The sequence below is a fragment of the Panthera pardus genome, unplaced genomic scaffold, assembly GCF_024362965.1.
Source record: "Panthera pardus isolate Hobbes unplaced genomic scaffold, ASM2436296v1 HiC_scaffold_16, whole genome shotgun sequence".
NCBI classification, from domain to species: domain Eukaryota; kingdom Metazoa; phylum Chordata; class Mammalia; order Carnivora; family Felidae; genus Panthera; species Panthera pardus.
Genome location: NW_026526721.1, coordinates 125,210,591 through 125,229,797, shown reverse-complemented (window position 1 = coordinate 125,229,797; position 19,207 = coordinate 125,210,591). Strand labels below are relative to the sequence as shown.

The window sequence follows — 19,207 nt, the reverse complement described above, 5'->3', positions numbered from 1 at the left end:
TCAGACTGTGTAGCGCTTCATAGTCCATAAACTAGGCAGGCAGTGAGACTTGTGTTCTTGAAGAGCGAAGTTGGCCCAGTTGGGCGGGGCTCAGTTTAATGGCTCCGCTCTCCACTAGATGGTGCTGCTAGCCTACTGCGGGTAGAGTGTTGCGGTGCTGTAGGTGCGTTTGCGCATGTGCGGGAGCAGTGAAAATGGCACCACCCAGCTGCCCAGTCTCTAGTTTTGGAGCTCTGTTCTCCCGGATCAGCAGTTGTACACTCATCCGCTGTCTTCACCTTTCGTCCACTCCTGCTTTTTCACTGTCCGTGACCAGGCGCCAGGCAGTACCTCTCTCCTGAGTTTTGTCTCAGATGCGGCTGTTTTCCCCGCCCCCTTACTTCTGAAGGACTGTGGCTTTGACCCATTCTGCCCCTCTGCGGGAAGGGTCTCACCGAGCAATGGCTGAATGAGCAATGGTTGAATGTTGGCTGCACCCAGGAATGCTTGCTGGACCCTGCTGCTGCCAGTGCCACGAGACTGTGGCCAGGTGCCAGCCCGCCCCAGAAAAAGTTTGCTAGATAGTGTAGCAGCAGCGTTTCAGGGATTATGGAAAATCACAACACACATCTGGCACCAGGCTTCACCCTTAACGACCTTGTTCCAGCACCAGCGAATGTGGCCGTTTTCTGGGGTCTGCTGGGATCAGGTGGCTTCAACAGTCTCTACCAAATGCCCTCCAGCAGTGGAACCGCTTTTCCCTGTATGGCCTGAGAACCTCCCGGACCCCACTCTGTTCCTGGGGATTCGCCCTTCCCACCAGAGCACCGCCAGGTATCAAGCTGTGGAATTGCAGCCTTTGCGCTCCCCTTGTTTACAGTCTTAATGGAATTTAAATCGTCTCCTTTCTCCTTTCTCCTTTCTCCTTTCTCCTTTCTCCTTTCTCCTTTCTCCCTTTTTAGTTTAGCCCCTGCGGCTGTTTCCAGTTTTCCACTTTCTCTCCAGCTGCTTTTGGGGAGAGGTGCTTTTCTCATATTCTCTGCCCTCCGCCCCCCCCCCCCCCGCCAGTCTCCGTCCTCTCTCCACTCGCAAAAGCACCTCCCTTCCTGCTCCTCACTCCCCAAGTTCACCTCTGCACCGCATACCTGCTGAATTCTGTGGTTCAGGTTGTGCAGATTGTTGTGTTAATCCTCCAATCAGTTTTCTAGGTGTGTAGGATGGTTTAGTGTTGGTCTGGCTGTATTTCATGTACACGAGACACACAAAAAACTTCCATGCTGTTCTGCCATCTTGGCTCCTCCCTCTACTCTTTTTTTTAAATTGAGGTTTGTGGGTGTTTTTTTTTTTTAAGAGCAGTTTTAGGTTTACAGCAACATTGAGGGGAAGATACCAAGATTTCCTGTATACTCCCTACCTCATACATGCATAGCTTCTTCTATTATCAGCATTCCCCACCAGAGTGGTACAGTTGTTACAATTGGTGAACCTACATTAACACATCATAATACCCAGAGTCCATAGTTTACATTATGGTTAACTGTTTGTATTGTGTACTTATGTCTTCTTTAATTTCTACATTTCACAATGTAGTTTTCATTGTAGAAGTCTTTCCCATCCTTAATTAAGTTTATTACTAAAGATTTTATTCTTTTTGATGCTCTTGTAAATGGTAAATAGTTTTGTTAATTTCCTTTTCAGATTGTTCATTGACAGTGTTTACTAACATTGTTAGTGTTAGAAATGCGGCTGATTTTTGTGTTGATTTTATATCCTGTTACTTTTGCTGAATTTACACCAGCTTAACTTTGATAACAGAAAAACTTTGCTATTATAAGCTTCATTCTCATCCCCTTCCATTCATTGATGAAATGATATACATCTTTAAACATTGTGTATTGAAACAATTATTATTGCAAATGGCAGAAATTGGGCTTTAATGCATTAGTCTCATCTATTCTCTAGAAAGGAAAAATGTAGAGTTACAAACCAACGTTACAATAATAGTAATTTAGACTAGTGTTTTTAAAAATTGTTTATTAGTGTCTTAAATCTTACCAAAAACAAAAAAATAGAGTTGCAGACTGTATTTTCAATAATTCCATCTTTAAAATTTTTTTTCTTTAATCTTTATTTTTGAGAAAGAGAGACAGAGTGCCTGCAGGGGAGGAACAAAGAGAGAAGGAGACACAGAATCCAAAGCTGGCTGTAGGCTGTGAACTGTCAGCACAGAGCTGATGTGGGGCTTGAACCCATGAACCGTGAGACCATGACCTGAGCTGATGTCGGATGCTTAACCGGCTGAGCCACCCAGGCTCCCTTCAATAATTCCATCTTTTATGATTGCTCATGTATTTACCTTTATTGAGATCTTTATTTCTTAATATGACTTGAATTATTGTCTAGTATTATCTGGGAATGTCTTAATTTCTCCCTCACTTTTGAAGGACAGTGTTTTTTTTTTTTTTAAAGCGATTACTTTTATTTCAATAAAATAGAAAAGACAAATGTACATCTTTCACAGTGTCACCACTTTAAAAAATAATACAGCAAATGTATCTCCTGAAGGTAAAATGAAGTTCAAGACCATGAGGTATCAGTGATTTTCCCCACTCAAGAAGTCACCAGGATAGAACCCTCCCCAGCTATTAAAATTGCTAAGACCTTGGTCAGGTTTGTGAGCTGTTCCTGATCATTTGGGTCCATAACAAATGAAAGGTCTGAGAGGGAAGGAAAAGGAACAGGAAAGGAAATTACAAATGAGGGAACTTTTGGCAACATTAACAAAGCTTACTATACCAAATTCATAATCTAAAAACACCCCTACCAAACCCTGGGGTCTTGGAATGTAGTGTCACAGTGGCAGGGAGGCAGAGAAGAGACGGCAATGGTTATCCACGTTGACACAGAAGTAGAAAGATACCCTCAGAGTTGAGCAGCAAGTCATGGTGTTTTGTCCAGGATTCCCTGCAAAGTCCTTTAATCCAATTCTGAGAGTTTCCCACATCCACCTCCCAGTAATATTTGCCAGAGGTGAAGGCAGCCTGAGCTGCCCAGGAAGGCTTATACTGTGAACTCGCTGGACTGCGGCGCAGGTCTTGGTCAGGACAGCACTGCAAACGTCTCAGGTCTTCAAACAGAGGCACACGGTAATTCCTTATGTTATCATCAAATGTAATATACACTCGGAAGTTGTTAAGCCTTTCAGACATCCCAGTGATTGTCCACTCACTGAGCTGTGGGTCCACAGGCTGGGGCAAGTGCGCCTGCACTAACTGACTCCTTTTTATGATGTCTTCCAAATCCTGGAGCAGGTGCACATCTGCTTTGAGGCACATTTCCTTCAGCTCTTCATAGATTCTTTTCAGGAGTTTCCCCATTTGAAGCATTCTAGCTACATTTCTCCAGAGTCGATGAAAAATTATCTTGCCTTCAATTGCCAGGCTCTCTAAATGTTTTTGCTTTTCTTTGTGGAGGTATTGGTACACCTTAGGATATTCAGCCTTGATCATCACCATCCTTAGATTTACAAAACCCTGCCATACTCTAAGTAAGTTGTACTCTTTGTTTATATTTCTCTGATTTCTCTGTTTTTCCAAATAGATTTCATTTGCATCAGAAGTTTCTCCCTGCAGTGCTCAGCGACCTGTGAAACTGGACAGTGTATGTGAGTGGTATGCCCTGGCGAATGAGAGCATTGCAAACACAGCAGGCTCTTGTCAGTTGGACAGAAGATATTCTTTAGTGCTTGGTGCATCCAACACACCTGCCTGGCAGACCTTGGTAACTGCTTGGCAACTGATTCTTTTTTAGCCCGAGCTTGTCCCTCAGCAGAAATAATGCTTTTGAAGTCCATGCGTGGAGATACTGCCCTGCATACAGGGCAACAGGTAGGATGCTGGGGATCTTCCCACAGGAGGCAGAGACACGGAGTACAAAAGCTGTGTCCACAGTTAATGGTGACAGGGTCTGTGAAATAGTCCTTGCAGATGGAACAGATAAGCAGACTGGGGGCGCAGCGCACAAAAGTAGAATCCATGTTTCTTCCTGTCAGTCTTCTCCTCCGGGAAGCTCTCTTGCCTGTTCCTGTCTGCCCCCACCACCCAGAACCCATGTTCTGTATCTCTACCTAAACTGTACAGGTTCAGGAAGAGGAGGATTTGGGTGGGAGAGGGCAAGAGAAGCTTCCCTTCTCATCTGTGCTGTTTCCTTTCTGAGCAAGAACTTGAAGGACAGTTTTGTCGAACATTGGATTTTAGTTGACAGTTTTTTATTTCAGTATTTTGAATATGTCAGTCTATGGTTGACCTTTGAGCAACATGGATTTGAACTGTGTAGGTAAACTTAAATGCAGATTTGTTACTTTTTAATTTTAATTTTAATTTAATTTCTATTTATTTTTAAATTTACATCTGAGTTGGTTAGCATATAGTGCAATAATGATTTCAGGAGTAGATTCCAGTGATTCATCCCCTATGTATAACACCCAGTGCTCATCCCAACAAGTGTCCTCCTTAATGCCCCTTACCCATTTAGCCCATCTCCCCACCCACAGCCCCTCCAGCAACCCTCAGTTTGTTCTCTGTATTTAAGAGTCTCTTATGTTTTGTTCTCCTTGTTTTTATATTATTATTACTTCCCTTATGTTCATCATCTTAAATTCCTCATATGAGTGAAGTCATATGATATTTGTCTTTCTTGGACTAATTTCACTTAGCGTAATACCCCCTAGTTCCATCCACATAGTTGCAAATGGCAACATTTCTTTTTGATTTCTGAGTATTACTCCATTGTAAATATATACCACATCTTCTTTATCCATTCATCTGTTGATGGACATCTGGACTCTTTCCATACTTTGGCTATTGTCAATAGCAGTGCTGTAAACATCGGGGTGCATGTGCCCCTTTGAAACAGCACACCTATATCCCTTAGATAAATATCTAGTAGTGCATTGCTGGGTTATAGGGTAGTTCTGTTTTTAATTTTTTGAGGAACTTCCATATCGTTTTCCAGAGTGGCTGCACTAGTTTGCATTTCCACCAGCAGTGCAAAAGAGATCCTCTTTCTCCGCATCCTTGCCAACATTTGTTGTTGCCTGAGATGTTCATTTTAGCCATTCTGACAGGTGTGAGGTGGTATCTCATTGTGGTTTTGATTTGTATTTCCCTGATGATGAGTGATGTTGAGCATTTTTTCACGTGTCTGTTAGCCATCTGGATGTCTTCTTTGGAGAAGCGTCCATTCATGTCTTTTGCCCATTTCTTCACTGGATTATTTGTTTTTTGGGTATTGAGTTTGATAAATTCTTTATAGATTTTGGATACTAGCTCTTTATCTGATATGTCATTTGCAAATATCTTCTCCCATTCTGTTGGTTTCCTTTTAGTTTTGCTGATTGTTTCCTTTGCTTTTTATGCAGGTTTTTAAAAATTTATTTTTAATGTTTTATTTTTTGAGAGACAAAGACAGAGTGCAAGCAGGGGAGGGGCAGAGAGAGGGAGAGAGAGGGAGACACACAGTTTGAAGCAGGCTCCAGGCTGCAAGCTGTCCATGTGGAGCCCATTGCTGGGCTTGAACCCACAAATGTGAGATCACGACCTGAGCCGAAGTGGGACACTTAACCGACTGAGCCACCCAGGCTCCCTATTACGCAGATTTTTTATACTACAGAACTGTAAATGTGTTTTCTCTTATGATTTTCTTATCATTTTCTTTCATCTAGCTTACTTTATTATAAGAATACTGTATATAATGCATATAACATACAACATATGTGTTAATCAACTGTTTATGTTATCAGTAAGGTTTCTTGTTCAGCAGAAGGCTATTAGTTGTTAAGTTTTGGGGAAGCCAGAATACATGGGTTTTTGACTGCGAAAGGGTCCCAACCCTTGCATTGTTCAAGGGTCAACTCTACTTACTGTCTTATCTCCTCCAATGTTTCTTTTTTTTTTATTATTTTTTAAAATGTTTTTATTTATATTTGAGAGAGAGAAGACAGAGCATGAGTGGGGGAAGGGCGCAGAGAGAGTGGGAGGCATATAATCCGAAGCAAGCTCCAGGCTCTGAGCTGTCAGAGCCTGATATGATCCATGAGATCGTAACCTGAGCCAAAGTCAGACACTTAACCAACTGAGCCACCGAGGTGCCCTGCATCCTCCAAAGTTTCTAATGAGAAATCTATTGGTGATCTTATTGAGGATCCCTTTTATGTGATCATTCACTTCTTCTGTTGCTTTCAAGATTCTCTCTTTTAATATTTTCATTTATAGTATATCTCAGTATAGATTTCTTGCGTTTATCCTACTTGGAGTTTGTTGAGCTTCTTGGATGTTTAAATTCATGTCTGTTACCGAATTTGGGACATTTTCAGCCATTATTTCTTGTTTTTTTTTTTTTTTTTTTTTTTTTTTTTTTTTTTTTAAATTTTTTTAATGTTTATTTCTGAGACAGAGAGAGACAGAGCATGAGTGGGGAAGGGGCAGAGAGAGAGGGAGACACAGAATCCGAAGCAGGCTCTAGGCTCCTAGCTGTCAGCACAGAGCCTGACGCGGGGCTTGAACTCACAAACCATGAGATCATGACCTGAGCCGAAGTCGGTCGCTCAACCGACTGAGCCACCCAGGCGCCCCAGCCATTATTTCTTCAAATAATCTCTTTTCCCCTTAGTGTCCCTCTTTGCCTTTTGGCACTCTCACAATGCATCTGTTGGTTTTTTTCCTGGTGTCCCACAGATCCTTTATTCTCTCATTGGTGTGTGTGTGTGTGTGTGTGTGTTCGTGTGTGTGTTCCTCAGTCTTGCTAATTTCAATTGCCCTGTCTCCGTGCTCACTGATACTTTCTTTCACCTGTTCAAATCTGTATTTAAATCCCTTTGGTGAACTTTTCCTTTTTGTAATTGTACTTTCCAGCTGGAGAATTTCTTAGGTTTTCTATTTCTTTGGATACTATTATTTTGTTCACACATCATTTTCTTTACTTTCTTTAGTTAGTTAAGCATCTTTAAGATACTTGTTTAAAGTCTTTGTTTGGTGAGTTTGTCAGCTGGTCTTTCTCCAGGATGGTTACTATTGGTTTTTCCCTTTGAATGGATCATACTTGCATGTTTCTTTGTATCCCTTCTGATACATTGGTTGTTGAAAACTGAATGTGTGAATTTAATAATGTGGTAAGTCTGAAAATCAGATCATCTCTTCCCCAGGGTTTCCTGGGTTTTTGTTTTTATTGTCGTAAACTGTCTCTGTGCCAGGAACCACTTTGAAGTATAAACTTAAGCTTTCCTCAGGTCTTCACTGAGCTTGTACCTTTTTCTGGATATATGTGGTGACTTTCTTAATACCCCTATTACTAGTTATTTAGTGTCTGGCTCCTGAAAGGAGAAGGTTAAAAAAGACTCCAGCCCTGTGGATTAGATTTTCTTCAGCCTGAGGGAAAAGGGCTTACATAATTGGCGCGTGTGTGTGTGTGTGTGTGTGTGTGCGCGCGCGCACGCATATGCCTCTGTCAGCACCTCAGTGATCAGAAGCATTGTTCAACTGTCAGAACACAGATCCCTGATATATGGATGACAGGATCCTTATTGCTCATTTTGACTCTTGAAAGCTGCTCTTGGAACTAATGTACAGCTACGTGGCATGGGCCTGGGGAGTGGAAGATGCTACTACTAGCCATTGCTGAGCTAACTGAAATTAACCAAAGTTCATAGTCCAAGACTTCCTCTGGAAGTTTCAAGCCTTGGGGTAGTCTCCAAAATTGTAAAATAGTTCAATTAGACAGATTCTGCTAGTACAATTGTTGTCTAGGTGGAGAGACCAAATTTGGAGGGCTTCTTATGCCACCCTCTTCCCAGAATCTTCTCATAGCTTTACAAAAGGGAGTTTCATTATAGTTTCAGAGTTCTTAGTCTTTTTTCCCTTGTTTTTCAGATTATACCTCAAAATAAACACATATGAGACCTTTTACTTAGTTTTTAAGTCTAGATAGCAGATACATAAAAGAAGGAATTCTTGTTTTCTGATACTTTTTTTTCCTAAGAAGAAAACCAAATGCTTCCAACTGGAAGTGGATAAGACTGGAAAGCAAGAGACACCTTAAGGAGGCAAATGCCTTCATTACTACTAAGGTGATGGTAGTGAGAATGGAGATAACATGGAATCATTTGAGTCCTATGAAGGAGGTAAAAAGGACAACAATTGAGATGCAGGGATTGACTGAATAGGGTTTCATTAATCCAGATAACTAGATTGATAGTGTTACTGTTTACTGAATTATAGAGCACAGAAGCAGAAACTTTGTAGGGATAAATGTGAGGTGTCTACGGAGTAGATAAGTACTGTACTTTAGGAAGCATTTTCACACCTAGTAATTTTTTTTTAATGTTTATTTATTTATCTTGAGAAAGCATGCCTGCAAGCGAGCACAAGCTGGTGAGGAGCGGGGAAAGAGGGAGAGAATCCCAAGCAGGCCCTGTGCTACCAGCACAGAGCCCAGCTTGGGGCTCGATCTTAACGACCATGAGATCATGACCTGAGCAGAAATCAAGAGACAGATGCTCAACTGACTGAGCCACCCAGGCTCCACCACCCCTAGGAATTTTAAGTGATAGTGTACTGGTTCTCTGTAACTCTCTGGTAGGTCCTATTGCATGCATAAGCCAAAAGATAAAGATATAAGCCAATTTTAATAGTAAGGCTTAAGTGGTAAAGCCCTGAAAATATTTTTGAATACAAATTACATAAGCACATGGAGAACATGAGGGAGAATTAGAATTAAGTATAGCAGTTAATGTGAAAATACTCATATTATGATTAATTGCATGTTAAATATGTCCTGAATTTCACGTTACATACATGTTTTAGTATATGTTAGGAGAATATGGTTCCTAAATGTGATGGTATAATCTAAACCTTATTTGTACTATATAGCATGGGGAAATGATAGTTTCACTGTCCCCTGTGCTGTGTGTATTCTTTTGGAAATATGTACAACTTTGGAAACATGACTTGGAATGACACTTAAAAGAGATTTGGTAATTAAGAGTATATTAAAGAGTAAAGACTAGAATACCAAGGGGCTAAGATGATGAAAACATTAGAAAACACAATACAGATCTGGTTTTATTTAGTCCAGATAATTTAAGGAGAAATTTAGTTAATAGTTTTGATATGATCATAGTTTTGATATAACTCAGGAGACTTTTTGATACAATCTGATTCAGTTCTCTTATTTTACCAATAAGAAAATGGAGTTTCAAGGAAGTTAATGTGACATTCCTTGACTCATAATTAATGGCAAGGCAGTTTAATGGCAACTCTTGTTTGTTAAGTATGTTTTATTTCTAGGAGCAGTAGAGCAGAGCTGAGACTAGAGCAAGGCAAGCACGTTGCCTAGGGTACAAAGTTGAAGGAGGCAGTCACTTTCAGGTGCAGATCCTGGACTTGGAAGATCCTTCTTTATCAAACTAGTATTTGAATAGTCCTAGGACACAACTCCCAGCCCTGCAGATTAGGGATAGCCTGAGGAAGCTAGATGGCTCACTGATGGTGGAAGAGAATTAACCCTCAAGACCTAGGCCTTTGTATGTGGTAATCTAACAGTTTGCAAGTACCTGTGGAGTATTACTTCACTTAATGTGAGAGTGGTGTGGGGTTTTCTGTTCTCAGGCCTGGATTGGTTCCTATACTCCTTTTTTCTTTGAAACAGATCTCAGAGGCTGTAGTTTCTTTTTTTCTTTTAATAATTTTTAAAAAATGTTTATTCATTTTTGGGGCGCCTGGGTGGCTCGGTTGAGCATCCGACTTCGGCTCAGGTCGTGATCTTATGGCTCATGGGTTCAAGCCCCGTGTCAGGCTCTGTGCTGACAGCTCAGAGCCTGGAGCCTGCAGCCTACTTCAAATTCTGTGTCTCCCTCTCTCTGTCCCATCCCTGCTTGTGCTCTCTCTCTCTCAAAAATAAATAAACATTTAAAAGAATTTTTTTTAAATGTTTATTTTTGAGAGAGCTAGAGAGTGCAAGTGGGAAGAACAGGGTGGGGGAGAGTGGGGACAGAGGATCTGGAGTAGGTTCTGCGCAGACAGCAGCAAGCCTGACATGGGGCCCAAACTCCTGAACTGCAAGATCATGACCTGAGCTGAAGTAGATACCCAACCAACATGTGCGCCACCCCCCCCCCCCCCTTAAAGCTGTTTTCACCCAAAACCTCTTGGGGATTCTGTCAACTTGGCTGGTGAGTTCTAGAAAATCTAGAAAATCTAAACCTCTCATTCCTTTTCTTTTACAGCCCACATAGCCAAATATGGAATCAATTTAGAGATAATAGTGACAAAGATGTAAGAGATTAACCTAAATCTACTTTTATTATCATGACCTTTGTTCTCTAGTTTCTAACTGCCATTTTGTTTTTGAGGGTGCAGTCACCTAGTGGAGCTCCATTCCCCTTAGGTAAAGGACAGGTTTGTTTATGAGGGTCTTTCTCCCCAGCTCTTAGGGGTTAGAGACAGTCTAGACTGAATGAAATCCCTACTTCGGTGTCTCAGGAAGATTATTTGTGTTTCGCAGAACCTCCACAGTTGATGGCACAAGTGAGTAGAAAAATCGTTCTCCAAATATTAGTGGCTCCCTTTTTGGCATTAACTTATGGGAAGAGAATAAAACCAGAATGCCCAGCTTTTGTCTTAGAACTAGTGGGTATAAAGTTGTTATGCTGCTTCTCTGGATCTGTCTTTTTTATACTGGTACCTAGCTTGCCTCCTTAGGACCATTATACTTTTTGTTCTTAAGGCCTTTGGAGTTAAAGGCAGACCATTTGTTTTTATATTATACTTTAAAATTGGTAGAATCTGGAAACTAGAAGTGAAGACAGGTGGTTTTACTGGCTTAGTCAAAGGTGTATCTAAATGTATATAAATATTCGCAGTATATTAGACCCAGTTTACAAATGCAATTGGCATAGTTTGTGATGCTCATGTAAGCAGAATAAGTTTAATGTAAGTCAGCATTACAGATGAAGTAGTATTAGCAAGAAATAGAACTTTTTCCACTAGCTTGTAAGCTCTTTCAGGACAGACTTATCTTTGTAAGCTGGATAGCTCATAGTGTGTCTTGCACATAGTAGAGCCTTGGAAAGATAAATAATACACAGGTGAAAGCTTGGTTAAATCAGGGGTTTGGTTCATAAGATCCACATCGTTTTCAGTGTTAGTTTTTTTTTCTAGTTAGACAATGATTTTATTGCGTGAGTACATAGTCAAATTTATGCAACCAGGGCAGAGGCTGTGGGTGACTCGTATTTCCAATTGCGGGGAGAGGACTCCTTTGGTCTTATAATATCAAGCCAACTAGTGAAGACAGCTCTCGATCAGAATCAGTGGGAATTTAACATCCTTTTCTGTTCCTCTCAAGATTCTTTTGAACAGCTTTCTTAATCAAATGGTTGAGATCCTCAGGAACATCAGGAGCAAGTCCTTTGGACTTCAGAATTCTCAAAATTTTATTGCTTGTCACAAAATGTACTTGTGCAACAGGATTACACTGATTTATGAGGGAGTCAGGACCTTCTTGGCCAGTTTGTAGATCTGTTCCTTCACGTCGGCAGACATCAACTTCAGCCAGGTGGGGACGCTGTGGCGATAAGGCAGAGCCAACTGGGACAGGCCCTTTCTGGGAGCATGCATGCGAGCTATGAGGCAACAATCAGGCAATGAAAGAGTCCAGTGTTAGCCTTCATTAAACCTGGTCCAGAGTGTTTACACATAACACACAGAGTTGTTAAATTTGGGAATGTCTGTACTTGCTATTAGGGTTTTCTTAATGTCCATTTAGTTTATTTTATCCTTGCTTTTGCATTTTTCTTACTTCTGAAGTCTTTCTTACAGAGTGTGCTTTTTTTCCTTTAAATTTGACACTCTTGGGATGCCGGTCTGGCTCATTTGAAAGCATGCTCTTGATCTTGGGGCTGTGAGTCATGCCCCTCGCTGGGTGTAGAGATTATGTAAACAAACAAACTTCAAAAAACCAAATTTGATACTCTATTTTTTTCTTTCAGTTCAGGTGCTCGTTATCGTATATTGGCCCTATTTGTTTGTTTTAACAGAAAAGTAATTTTGGTTTATGAAGTGAAATATCCAGGGATAGATTCTGGGTTGAGGAATAATTAGAATTGGAGGCTCAAAAAATAGAATCTAATCTCTGTGCACCTCTCAGCTTCATTGTCGGGTTCTGTATAGTGACATTTACTCTGTTTTCAGGTTTAAGTCTGTTGGGAAAAGAGAGAGTGCTTTCCCAGTAACCTCTGTAGACATCCTAAGAAACTTTCTGAATGAACAACTTGTTTTAAGCCCATTCTTCACTAGTCACAGGAAATAAGGGGATTTAATATTCTGATTAGCTGTGCTTGATTGCATATACTACCCCTGGGTTGGAACTCCACCTAAAGAATGTCAATATAGAATTGGTGGATGGGGGCAGGGATGGAGAGGATAGGGTCTGAGAAGGAAGCTGAAACACTACTATGAAAAGAAGAGAAAATGGATGCTCATACAGCTTGAATGTCAGCTAGCTAGCTATTCACCATTTTGGTTGACTTAAGTTTGATTTTTAACGGATCAGTGAGGTTTTCTAATTTTTTCTTAATTATCAAAGTAATATATGAACATAGATGAAAATGTCAGACAGTGCTGGGGCACCTGGGTGGCTCAGTCGGTTAAGCGTCCGACTTCAGCTCAGGTCATGATCTCTCATTCATGGGTTTGAGTCCCATGTCGGTCTGTGTGCCGGCAGCTCAGAGACTAGATAGAGCCTGCTTTGGATTCTGTGTCTCCCTCTCTCTGCCCCTCCCCCACCTTGCACTTGTGTGTGTGTGTCTCTCTCTCTCTCTCTCTCTCTCAAATAAGTAAACATTGGGGTGCCTGGGTGGCTCAGTCGGTTAAGTGTCCGACTTCAGCTCAGGTCATGATCTCACAGTTCGTGAGTTCGAGCCCCCCATCGGGTTCTGTGCTGATAGCCAAGAGCCTGGAGCCTGCTTCGGATTCTGTGTCCCCCTCTCTCTCTGCACCACCCGTTTGCACTGTCTCTCACAGTCTTTCAAAAATGAATAAACATTAAAAAAATTTTTTAAATGAATAAATATAAAAAAAATTTAAATGTCAAATAGTGCTAAAAGGCCTAATAACAAAAATAGCAGACCTTTGCTCTCCTTTTTCTACCCCCTTGCCTCAAGAAGTAATCACTTAAAATTTTTTTGTGCTCTTTTAGAAGCAACAGTGTAAAAAGTTGAAAGTGTTGACTTCTTGAGACCAGCAGGAGGAAAAAGGAGGAGGAGAACAAAGGACTGTTAACTTTTGTTAGAGGCCATATAGTACTATTTGACATTTTAAACTATATTCATGTATTACTTTGATAAATAAAAAACATGTAATTGTTTTATCTCCTGATGGATTAATTTTAGACACCTACTGATTGTCTGTTAAGGTTAATGAGGTTATTTATTTATTTATTTATTTAGCAATCTCTGTACCCAGCTAGGGCTCGAAATCACAATTTTGAGATCATGAGTCCCATGCTGTACCTACTGAGCCAGCCAGGTGCCCCATTTATTTTCTTAACCTTTCTTAGCCTTATTGTCTTAGTTAAAATTGTATATTCATATTCGGGATTTTCATTATGACTATATAAAACACATACATATTGTTTATAGCTGACCCATCTACTATGATTAAATTTTACTTCTTGTGTAATTTTTTTAATTTATAAGAAATTTATATGGTTTACATTTAAAATTTTCTTTGTTGTCTTTGAACTTATAGCTAAGCCTTCCCATATTCCAACAGTTCTATAAATAGCCTAATCTGTCAGATAATTTTACCAGTTTTTTTTCTTTTTTTGGAATCCTCCAATTTGGACTGTTTATTCTAGATCTGCTTCTGATCTTAATTTACTTTTGCTAGCATTTTGGAAATTCCTTTTGCCTTTATTCATTGGTTTTCCTGCTTCCTAGATTCTGTGTCTTCTTTTTTCTTGCTTTACTCCTTTGTTTTGCTGGAACATATTGTCTGGTTGTTTCCTAAGTCAGTGTAAATTGGAATTAAATTTTATGAGAATGGTTGTCTGAAAATGACTGTTATTCTTACACTTAATTTTACTTGGTAGTTTGGCTGTATAGGGGAGTTATGATTTAAAGTGTATAGAATTTCAGTTTTGCAAGATCAAAATTGTTCTTGAGATGGGTAGTGGTGATAATTGTGCAACATGATGAACATACTTAATGCCACTGAACTGGACACTTAAAAATGGTTCACATGATAAATTTTATGTGTATTGTATCAGTTAGCTAGGGCTGCCCTTCAGAGTATCACATATTGGTGGCTTAACAGAAGTTTATTGTCTCAAAATTCTGGATGCTAGAGTCTAAGATCAAGTTGTCATCAGGATTGGTTTCTTCTGAGGGCCTCTCTCTGGCTTGTAGATGGTTGTCTTCTCTGTGTCTTCATATGGTCTTTGCATAGTGTGTGTCCTAATCAGCTCTTCTTAAAAAAAATTTTTTTTTTACATTTATTCATTTTTGGGAGACAGAGACAGAGCACACGTGGGGGAGGAGCAGAGAGAGTGAGAGGGAGACACAGAGGCTCCGAGCTGTCAGCACAGAGCCCGACGTGGGGCTGGAACTCACAAACCTTGAGATCATGACCTAAGCCAGACTCGGACGAACCATGAGACGATGACCTAAGCCAGAGTCAGATGCCCAACCGACTGAGCCACCCAGGTGCCCTGGTAATCAGCTCTTCTTATAATGACACCAGTCCTACTGGATTAGGAGCTACCCTAATGACCTCGTTTTACCTTAATTACCTCTTTAAAGACCTTATCTCCAAATACAGTCACATTCTGAGGTACTAGAGGATAGGATTTCAGCATCTGAATTTTGGAGGGGAAAAAATTCAGCCCATCATATGTATCACAGTTTAAAAAATGCATATTAAAAACATGAGTATAGTTGATTATCAACCCATTTAGGTTTAATTGCCATGTAGTACAATAAGGATTAAATCAGTTAATGTGTTTACATTTGTTGTATTAATTATGCCAGTAAATTCTTCATTATGTTACTTTTTTCATAATTGGTGATTTATACCATAATTACTTATCATTTAGTAATATTAGCAAGATTATTCCTTTCACTTTAGTGGTAATGTGTAATGGTTTCTTATTTAGATTATATAAAATGTAATATTCTTCAGAGTGTAAAATGGTGATATGTTCTTAAGGTGATCTTGATACAGCTTATAATTCAGAGTAATAAGTAAAATTTTGTGATAGCTGACAAAATAATCATATAGGGAGTAGTAAAGCATTAATTAAATAAGTTGTTGAAAAATAGAATTACAGTTGATTTTTTTGAGAACATGTTTTGCTTGGTATACCTTTCTTTACTCTCAGGCCTTATTAGCTCAGTGTCCTGTTAGTCTGTAAAAACTACTTAGTAAATATTTGTTGAATTAATTTTGGTATGCACAGAACTAGTGCCTGTGTTTTTTTTTTTGTTTTTTTTTTTGTTTTTTTTTTTGCTTCTATTGGGGATATGTTCAAAGTGATATTTCCAAAACTAAATAGAATAAGATGGCATTTTATTTGACCTGTTTAAAAAGAAAAAGTCCTGATTTTTTTTTTTTTTTTTTTTAAGAGCCTTTATTTCGGACTAGCCTATAATCTTTTATTTTCCCCATGATGGGATTCTTACCTGTGTTGTTTCATTGTAAGAGTGTTTAACAATCAAAATTACTTGACAAGATAGTAGGGCTTAAAACATTGAATAGAATAAAATCATTTTATGAATTGCTTTGTCTTTTTGCATTACTTACAGCATATTGAAGTTAGGTATTTGGGGATTTTTTTTTTCCCCCTTCATTGTTTACTGAAAGATCTGTAACCCAACCAAACTTCCGGAGTTAGTCACTTGGGTATTGTCACTCTGCTGATTTTTATCAGAAACAGGAAATTGTCAAGTTATGTGTTAAACTATAAGAGAGTCTAAAATTGCATTTGTATTAGCATGAGAGATTTCTTTTTAGAATTTTTTTCTATCACTTGCTAATTCCATACTTCTCCTCAGAATGTAACAATTGCCTTGCCAAAAATGGTCATATTTATCATGGCCTATATACATAGCAAACTGTACCCTTCCTCATAGTTTACATATCACACACAATATGATTGGTAACATGATTTGACAGACTTAGTGTCATTAATATATAAATATACCCAATAAATGTATAAAAGTAGGTTGGGGAAGAATATATTTTTAGGTGTTTGGCCTGATGTTATTATTACTATATTTAGATTAGCAATTCTCTAGAGGTTCCTAACATACCTTTTAAAGAGTCTACAAGACCAGACTATTTTCATTATACAGAGATGTTAATTTCCATTTTTACTCTGGAGATTCCAGAGGCTGTATGAATGCAATGATATTTTATAATAAAATGTCAACATTTGAAGATCTGCAAAACTTAGTGAATGTATATTGCATGATGATACAGAATCATATGTGAATATAAACAAGTCCATTTAAAGTATCAGACTGAGCAGTGAATATTTTCTGCCAAATATTTTAGTTTACATTCAGGAAGATTCACACTTTTTAGAGTGTGGTTGAGATTTGACACAGTTACATAATCACTGCCACAATCTAAATACAGAACAGTTTTTCACCCCCTCATGCTTTTTTTTGTTAATATATTTAAAAATTTTTTTAACATTTATTTTTGAGAGACAGAGACAGAGACCGAACAGGGGAGGGGCAGAGAAAGAGGGAGACGCAGAATCTGAAGCAGGCTCCAGGCTCTGAATTGTCAGCACAAAGCCCAGTGCGGGGCCTGAACCCAGGAACCGTGAGATCATGACCTGAGTTGAAGTCAGAAGCTTAACCGACTGAGCCACCCAGGCCCCACCCCCTCACGCTTTGTAGTCCAGGATGTCATACATAGCCTTTTGAGTCTGTTTCAAGGACATTGTATATGGTTAATCTATGTTTAACTTTATAAGAAGCTGCCAAACTGTTACCCTTTAGGTGGCTATACTGTTTTGCATCCCCACAAGCGCAATGTGAGTTCCCATTGCTCTGCATCCTTATTGACACCTGGTACTGTTGTGTTTCCTTTCCTCCCCTCCCCTCCCCTCCCCTCCCCTCCCCTCCCCTCCCCTCCCCTCCCCTCCCCTCCCCTCTCCCCTCCCCTCCCCTCCCCTAAGGGGAGGTGGCCTTAATGATCTCTGAATCACCTTTTGGGTCCTTCTTCCTTTGTCTTGAAGAGTATCTCACATTTGCAGTGGCATATCTGTATGTCACATCCTATTAAATCTAAGAACACTGACAGTCTTTTTTCATCTTTGTCTCCTTCCAGTTCATATTGGCTATTTCCTGCTGGGGTGGCTGATTGAATCCCATGTTCACACCTTTACAAATCTCTATCAAAGAATCTCTTGCCACACTCGTAGTGTTCTGTTCTGAAAGTGTTTTCTCTCTCTCGCTCCTTCTCTTCTTTTTTTTCTTTTTGGCAGTACAGCAGACTGAGAATTTCTACCTTTTAAATTAACTTCCCTTTTGATTAACAATTATATCTTTAAGATATTTTTCTTCTCATGTTTTACTGTAAGCACTCAAGTGAAACCAAGCCACAATTTCAACACTTTGCATAGAAATGGCCTCAGTCAGATAGCCAGTTTCATCCTCACAAGTTCTACCCTTCCACAAAACACTAGGATGTGAATACAGTTCAGCCAAGCGCCTTACCATCTTCTAACAAAGGTCACCTTTCCTCCAGTTTCCAATAACATTTACCTTATTTCTGTCTGAGATGTTACAGATTGGCCTTTACTGTTGTTAAAAAAACAAATTCGACTGGGTAAATGTAAAGATCTTACTGACTTTATTTGATGATTCATGAATTGGGCAGCATCTCATCTAGCAGATAGAAAGGAACTCCAAAGAGCTGTACAAAATTAAAGCCTTTTATTGGTAGAGAAAGGCAGGAAAAGGACGTTTCTAGCAAAGAGGCCACCTTCCTGTGGAGAATGGAAGGGGTCTTTTGGGTGGATTACCTCATTGGTGCTGACCGGGTAATTTCAGATCGACTGGTTAAAGGTTACATTTCTGGGAGAGACTGAAACTGCAATTATGCTAGGTATTGAGTCTTAGTTTTCTGACAAGGGGCTTAGTATGAGGGACTCCATTTTCGGTCTATTGTCTCCCTCTTTTTTTTTTTTTTTTTTTTTAAATTTTTTTTTTTTTAATGTTTATTCTTTTTTTGAGAGACAGAGAGAGAGAGAGCATGAGCTGGGAAGGGGCAGAGGGAGGGAGACACAGAATCCGAAGCAGGCTCCAGGCTCTGAGCTGTCAGCACAGAGCTCGACGCGGGGCTTGAACTCATGAACTGTGAGATCATAACCTGAGCTGAAGTCAGATGCTCAACCAACTGAGCCACCGTTGAGCCAGGTGCCCCCGTTGTCTCTTTCTTAACACTGTATTTCAGTCAACATTCTGTTCATGACCACTTAGGGATTCTCTTAAAAGGATTGAGGCTTTCCCTACATGTCTCCCACTTCTGAGCCTTCAGAAGAATTTACCCTTAATGGTCTGTTCTTGGCAATGTAGAATTTTTCTAGCCTGTACTTCCAGATTCTGTCCATTATCCAGTTTGAAAGCCACTCCCACATCTTTAAGTATTTGTTACAGCTGTACCCTCAATTCTTGGTACCAGTTTCTGTATCATTATGTTTGGGCTGATGATAAAATACGGTAGGCCGGGTGGCTTATAAACAGCAGAAACTTACTGCTTGCAGGTCTGGAAGCTGGAAGTCTGAGATCAGGGTGCCAGCATGGTCAGGTGAGTCCCTCCTCCATGTTGCAAGCTTCTTGTATCCTCACATGGTAGAAGGGGTTAGAGAGTTGTATTGGATTTCTTTTACAAAAGTACTAATCCCATTCGTGAGAGCTCTATCCTTAGGGCCTAATCACCTCCCAAAGGCCCTGCTTCATAGTAACTATCACCTTATGGAGGTTAAGATTTCAACATTAATTTTGGGGAGACACAAACCTTCAGACCATAGCAACAGTATTTCATTATGTTTTTAGTTTTAGGTTTCTTTCATTTATGTTTCATTACATTGGTAATTTGTCTTTTTGGTCATTCTTGCTAGAGAGTTATCAATTTTCTTGATGTTTTCAGAGAACATCTTT

General features: G+C 39.7%; 1 protein-coding gene and 2 pseudogenes across 4 annotated transcripts in view; 1 reads left to right on the top strand and 2 right to left on the bottom strand.

Annotated features, from left to right (window-relative positions):
• The window catches only part of NCK1 (NCK adaptor protein 1), an 85,461-nt gene that overhangs the window by 34,691 nt on the left and 31,563 nt on the right, over positions 1 to 19,207 (top strand). The gene's annotated exons all lie outside the window — the stretch shown is intronic.
• Positions 2,669 to 4,015, bottom strand: LOC109259664 (tripartite motif-containing protein 77-like; annotated as a pseudogene).
• Positions 11,231 to 11,655, bottom strand: LOC128777318 (40S ribosomal protein S13-like; annotated as a pseudogene).